Consider the following 7,752-nt stretch of genomic DNA (forward strand, 5'->3'; position numbering starts at 1 on the left):
GACTGTTTAATGAAAGGCTGGATGGGTATTAAACACAAAGACTGTTGGTCTAAAAATAAAGGAAATTCACATGAGCACCAGAATGCCTACTCCACCCATGCTCTACCAAGGGTTTCCAGCAAACAGCTTTGACCTACTACAGTAGCTATGTTGGTACTGTACTTCAAACTATGTAGGCAGGTTGCATAGGATTCAAACCTTCTCAAACAGCCTTGACCTTGGCTAAATAAATGGGATTGTCAGGGGCCTGCTAGGCTTCAGAACCTCCAAGTACGCTATGTTCTACCCCTGCATACAGGTCACATGATCCTACAACCCCCCCCCTGCATACAGGTCACATGATCCTACAACTCCCCCTGCATACAGGTCACATGATCCTACAGGTCACATGATCCTACAACCATGATCCCACTGCATATAGGTCACATGATCCTACAACCCCCCTGCATACAGGTCACATGATCCTACAATCCCCCCTGCATACAGGTCACATGATCCTACAAACCCCCTGCATACAGGTCACATGATCCTACAACCCCACTGCATACAGGTCACTGCATATAGGTCACATGATCCTACAACCCCCCCCTGCATACAGGTCAGATGATCCTACAACTAACCCCCTGCATACAGGTCACATGATCCTACAACTCCCCCTGCATACAGGTCACATGATCCTACAACCCCCCACCCCTGCATACAGGTCACATGATCCTACAACCCCCTGCATACAGGTCACATGATCCTACAACCCCCCTGCATACAGGTCACATGATCCTACAACCCCCCCCTGCATACAGGTCACATGATCCTACAACCCCCACTGCATACAGGTCACATGATCCTACAACCCCCCCCTGCATACAGGTCAGATGATCCTACAACTAACCCCCTGCATACAGGTCACATGATCCTACAACTCCCCATACAGGTCACATGCCTATACCCCCCAGCATACAGGTCACATGATCCTACAACCCCCCCACTGCATACAGGTCACATGATCCTACAACCCCCCCCTGCATACAGGTCACATGATCCTACACCCCCCACTGCATACAGGTCACATGATCCTACAGGGTCACATGATCCCCCCCCTTGCATACAGGTCACATGATCCTACAACCCCCCTGCATACAGGTCACATGATCCTAAACCCCCCCTGCATACAGGTCACATGATCCTACAACCCCCCCCATGCATACTGGTCACATGATCCTACAACCCCCCTGCATACAGGTCACATGATCCTACACCCCCCCACTGCATACAGGTCACATGATCCCCCCCCCACTGCATACAGGTCACATGATCCTACAACCCCCCTGCATACAGGTCACATGATCCTAAACCCCCCTGCATACAGGTCACATGATCCTACAACCCCCCTGCATACAGGTCACATGATCCAACCCCCCACTACAACCCCCCCCACACACAGGTCACATGATCCTACAACCCCCATACAGGTCCCATGCATACAGGTCACATGATCCTATGACCCCCCCACTGCATACAGGTCACATGATCCTACAACCCCCTCCCCTGCATACAGGTCACATGATCCTACAACCCCCCCCATGCATAGAGGTCACATGATCCTACAACCCCCTCCCCTGCATACAGGTCACATGATCCTACAACCCCCCACTGCATACAGGTCACATGATCCTACAACCCCCCCCCCCCTGCATACAGGTCACATGATCCTACAACCCCCCACTGCATACAGGTCACATGATGCCCCCCCCCATGCATACAGGTCACATGATCCCCAACCCCCCCCATGCATACAGGTCACATGATCCTACAACCCCCCACTGCATACAGGTCACATGATCCTACAACCCCCCACCCCCTGCATACAGGTCACATGATCCTACAACCCCCCCCCCTGCATACAGGTCACATGATCCTACAACCCCCCCCCCTGCATACAGGTCACATGATCCTACAACCCCCCACCCCCCTGCATACAGGTCACATGATCCTACAACCCCCCTGCATACAGGTCACATGATCCTACAACCCCCCCCATGCATACAGGTCACATGATCCTACAACCCCCCCCACTGCATACAGGTCACATGATCCTACAACCCCCCTGCATACAGGTCACATGATCCTACAACCCCCCCTGCATACAGGTCACATGATCCTACCAATACAACCCCCCACCCTGCATACAGGTCACATGATCCTACAAACCCCCTGCATACAGGTCACATGATCCTACAACCCCCCCCACTGCATACAGATCACATGATCCTACAACCCCCCCATCCCATGCATACAGGTCACATGATCCTACAACCCCCCTACTGCATACAGGTCACATGATCCTACAACCCCCCTGCATACAGGTCCCCTACAACCCCCCACTGCATACAGGTCACATGATCCTACAACCCCCCCCCCACTGCATACAGGTCACATGATCCTACAACCCCCCTGCATACAGGTCACATGATCCTACAACCCCCCCCCCACCCCCCTGCATACAGATCCTGACAACCCCCCACCCCCCTGCATACAGGTCACATGATCCTACAACCCCCCCCACTGCATACAGGTCACATGATCCTACAACCCCCCACCATGCAATGACAGGTCAGGTCATGATCCTACAACTCCCCCTGCAATACAGGTCACATGATCCTACAATACCCCCTACAACCCCCCCCCCCTGCATACAGGTCACATGATCCTACAACCCCCCCCCCTGCATACAGGTCACATGATCCTACAACTCCCCCTGCAATACAGGTCACATGATCCTACAACCCCCCACTGCATACAGGTCACATGATCCTACACCCCCCCCACTGCATACAGGTCACATGATCCTACACCCCCCACTGCATACAGGTCACATGATCCTACACCCCCCCCCACTGCATACAGGTCACATGATCCTACAACCCCCCAGGTCACATGATCCTGCATACAGGTCACATGATCCTACAACCCCCCCCTGCATACAGGTCACATGATCCTACAACCCCCCCCATGCATACAGGTCACATGATCCCCCCCCCAGGTCACATGATCCTACAACCCCCTGCATACAGGTCACATGATCCTACATACAGGTCACCCCAACCCCCCACACACATACAGGTCACATGATCCTACAACCCCCTCCCATGCATACAGGTCACATGATCCTATGATCCCCCTGCATACAGGTCACATGATCCTACAACCCCCTCCCTGCATACAGGTCACATGATCCTACAACCCCCTGCATAGAGGTCACATGATCCTACAACCCCCCCCCCTGCATACAGGTCACATGATCCTACAACCCCCTGCATAGTCACATGATCCTACAACCCCCCCCCCTGCATACAGGTCACATGATCCTACAACCCCCCCCTGCATACAGGTCACATGATCCTACAACCCCTCCCCCATACAGGTCACATGCATACAGGTCACATGATCCTACAACCCCCCCCACTGCATACAGGTCACATGATGCTACAACCCCCCCCTGCATACAGGTCACATGATCCTACAACCCCCCTGCATCCTCTGCATACAGGTCACATGATCCTACAACCCCCCCCCTGCATACAGGTCACATGATCCTACAACCACCCCTGCATACAGGTCACATGATCCTACAACCCCCCATACAGGTCACTGCATACAGGTCACATGATCCTACAACCCCCCCTCCTCTGCATACAGGTCACATGATCCTACAACCCCCCACTGCACCCATGCATACAGGTCACATGATCCTACAACCCCCCTGCATACAGGTCACATGATCCTACAACCCCCCACTGCATACAGGTCACATGATCACAACCCCAGGTACAGGTCACATGATCCTACAACCCCCCACTGCATACAGGTCACATGATCCTACAACCCCCCCCCCACTGCATACAGGTCACATGATCCTACAACCCCCCACTACATACAGGTCACATGATCCTACAACCCCCCCACTGCATACAGGTCACATGATACTACAACCCCCCCACTACATACAGGTCACATGATCCTACAACCCCCCACTGCATACAGGTCACATGATCCTACAACCCCCCCACTGCATACAGGTCACATGATCCTACAACCCCCCACTGCATACAGGTCACATGATCCTACAACCCCCCCTGCACTACATACAGGTCACATGATCCTACAACCCCCCCACTGCTGCATACAGGTCACATGATACTACAACCCCCCACTGCACATACAGGTCACATGATCCTACAACCCCCCACTGCATACAGGTCACATGATCCTACAACCCCCCACTGCATACAGGTCACATGATCCTACAACCCCCCCCACTACATACAGGTCACATGATCCTACAACCCCCCACTGCATACAGGTCACATGATCCTACAACCCCCCCCACTGCATACAGGTCACATGATCCTACAACCCCCCTGCATACAGCTGCATACAGGTCACATGATCCTACAACCCCCCACTGCATACAGGTCACATGATCCTACAACCCCCCCCCCACTGCATACAGGTCACATGATCCTACAACCCCCCCACTACATACAGGTCACATGATCCTACAACCCCCCACTGCATACAGGTCACATGATCCTACAACCCCCCACTGCATACAGGTCACATGATCCTACAACCCCCCACTGCATACAGGTCACATGATCCTACAACCCCCGCTGCATATGGGCAGGCAATATGAATCTGCTTGTTCTGGACTCCAGAGAAGTGACAATGTGATGCAATATCCCTAGTTGATACTTGACTGCTAACATGAATGACTTTCATCTCAAAATGCAGGTGTAAAACACAGTTTATTTCTGCACCGTGCTTTTTGAAAATGAGCCACTGTTTTTATGGCTGTTGTGACAGGCTACATTTCTGTAGTGATTGTGCTTCTGTCGCATAAGCTTTGAACACCTACTTTTTGGGGGTTGCGTGTCAAGAAGTTTGAAAACTGCTGAGCTATCGAACAGATTACTGATTTACTGTACAGCTATAGAAGCAGGTGAGAGAGGATTGCCATAGAAACAGGTGAGAGAGGATTGCCATAGAAACAGGTGAGAGAGGATTGCCATAGAAACAGGTGAGAGAGAGGATTGCCATAGAAACAGGTGAGAGTGGAATGCCATAGAAACAGGTGAGAGAGGATTGCCATAGAAACAGGTGAGAGAGGATTGCCATAGAAACAGGTGAGAGAGGATTGCCATAGAAACAGGTGAGAGAGGATTGCCATAGAAACAGGTGAGAGAGGATTGCCATAGAAACAGGTGAGAGAGGATTGCCATAGAAACAGGTGAGAGAGGATTGCCATAGAAACAGGTGAGAGAGGATTGCCATAGAAACAGGTGAGAGAGGATTGCCATAGAAACAGGTGAGAGAGGATTGCCATAGAAACAGGTGAGAGAGGATTGCCATAGAAACAGGTGAGAGAGGATTGCCATAGAAGCAGGTGAGAGGATTGCCATAGAAACAGGTGAGAGAGGATTGCCATAGAAACAGGTGAGAGAGGATTGCCATAGAAACAGGTGAGAGAGGATTGCCATAGAAACAGGTGAGAGAGGATTGCCATAGAAACAGGTGAGAGAGGATTGCCATAGAAACAGGTGAGAGAGGATTGCCATAGAAACAGGTGAGAGAGGATTGCCATAGAAACAGGTGAGAGAGGATTGCCATAGAAACAGGTGAGAGAGGATTGCCATAAACGAATATGCAGTTTGGTCATCAAGAATATGAGCTGTTTATTTTGCAAGCTCACCAGCGATGGGGAATCAAGCAACAATTACTAGCATAGACCTACTGGTCTTTTGCTATGTACAAATGGCTTCAAATTGATCATTTACTTATGAAACTTGCATTTGGAATTTGTTGTTACAATTATGATTAGGCTACATAAACACAATGTGTTGTAGGCAAAATAATGAAAGGCATGTCTGGTAGCCTCAATAAATATGACAAGATTTTTAGTTCATGATAATCAAATCAAATCAAATCAAATCAAATTTTATTTGTCACATACACATGGTTAGCAGATGTTAATGCGAGTGTAGCGAAATGCTTGTGCTTCTAGTTCCGACAATGCAGTAATAACGAGCAAGTAATCTAACTAACAATTCCAAAAAAAACTACTGTCATACACAGTGTAAGGGGATAAAGAATATGTACATAAGGATATATGAATGAGTGATGGTACAGAGCAGCATAGGCAAGATACAGTAGATGATATCGAGTACAGTATATACATATGAGATGAGTATGTAAACCAAGTGGCATAGTTAAAGTGGCTAGTGATACATGTATTACATAAGGATGCAGTCGATGATATAGAGTACAGTATCAACGTATGCATATGAGATGAACAATGTAGGGTAAGTAACATTATATAAGGTAGCATTGTTTAAAGTGGCTAGTGATACATTTACATGATAGGGGCTGCACCAAACGATTGATGTATTATAATAATTGATTATGCTTATGTTGTATTAATAGAAGGGAAAGGGCTATAAGACCCCTCCCTCACTACATTTATAGGGTCCTGGACTACAGATTAGCTATATATATATGCATTACAAGGTTTAATATTGTTTGACAGTTCTTTTCTAGTCTCTACTTCTTATACGAAACGGTCTGAGAGATGTGTGAGTTATTGCAGACAACAGGGTGTCTGTGAGAATCCGCCTCAAGGCTAAAAGAGATTAATAGACACAGAACCCTGTAGGGGAGTAAAGAGATAAGAGACAAGTCGGACATACCACTATAAAGCAACTTGGAGAGTGGAAAATTACTGCTGAGCCCTTAGAAAACACTTGAACTATTGTTCTCTCCTGCAAGTTTGTATTACTGAATATGCATGGGCTTGGTCTCATGAGTAGAAGGTGTTGATGTAGGCAGTTACAACACTAGGGGTTGACTGCAAGCATATTAAAACAACTTGGACCTTTTTTATGTTGCAGAACTTACTCTGAAACATGCGTGCTATGTTCCCGTTGTGAACTTCTGTCTGCAATTGCATTAATAAAGGTTTTAGATTGATTTACTTAAATATATTGTCTGATTGCTGATTTCACCAATAAGCAAAATGATTGACAAGGAACCTACCTCAACAGTTGAACAAGTCATTGTCTGTACAGATAAAACAACAAAAATACTTGGCTTGAGACTGGACATGAAAGAGAACTCGTGCGTTCTAGTCGAGTCACGACATGGACTTGACTTGAGACTCGACCCGTTCTATTTGGGACTCGACCCGTTCTATTTGGGACTCGACCCGTTCTATTTGGGACTCGACCCGTTCTATTTGGGACTCGACCCGTTCTATTTGGGACTCGACCCATTCTATTTGGGACTCGACCCGTTCTATTTGGGACTCGACCCGTTCTATTTGGGACTCGACCCGTTCTATTTGGGACTCGACCCGTTCTATTTGGGACTCGACCCGTTCTATTCGGGACTCGACCCGTTCTATTTGGGACTCGACCCATTCTATTTGAGACCCCGTTCTATTTGGGACTCGACCCGTTCTATTTGGGACTCGACCCGTTCTATTTGGGACTCGACCCGTTCTATTTGGGACTCGACCCGTTCTATTTGAGACTCGACCCGTTCTATTTGGGACTCGACCCGTTCTATTTGGGACTCGACCCGTTCTATTTGGGACTCGACCCGTTCTATTTGAGACTCGACCCGTTCTATTTGGGACTCGACCCGTTCTATTTGGGACTCGACTTGAGACTTTGACCTCATTACTTGAGACCTGCTTGT

This window comes from Oncorhynchus tshawytscha, linkage group LG29, assembly GCF_018296145.1.
Source record: "Oncorhynchus tshawytscha isolate Ot180627B linkage group LG29, Otsh_v2.0, whole genome shotgun sequence".
Classification (NCBI taxonomy): domain Eukaryota; kingdom Metazoa; phylum Chordata; class Actinopteri; order Salmoniformes; family Salmonidae; genus Oncorhynchus; species Oncorhynchus tshawytscha.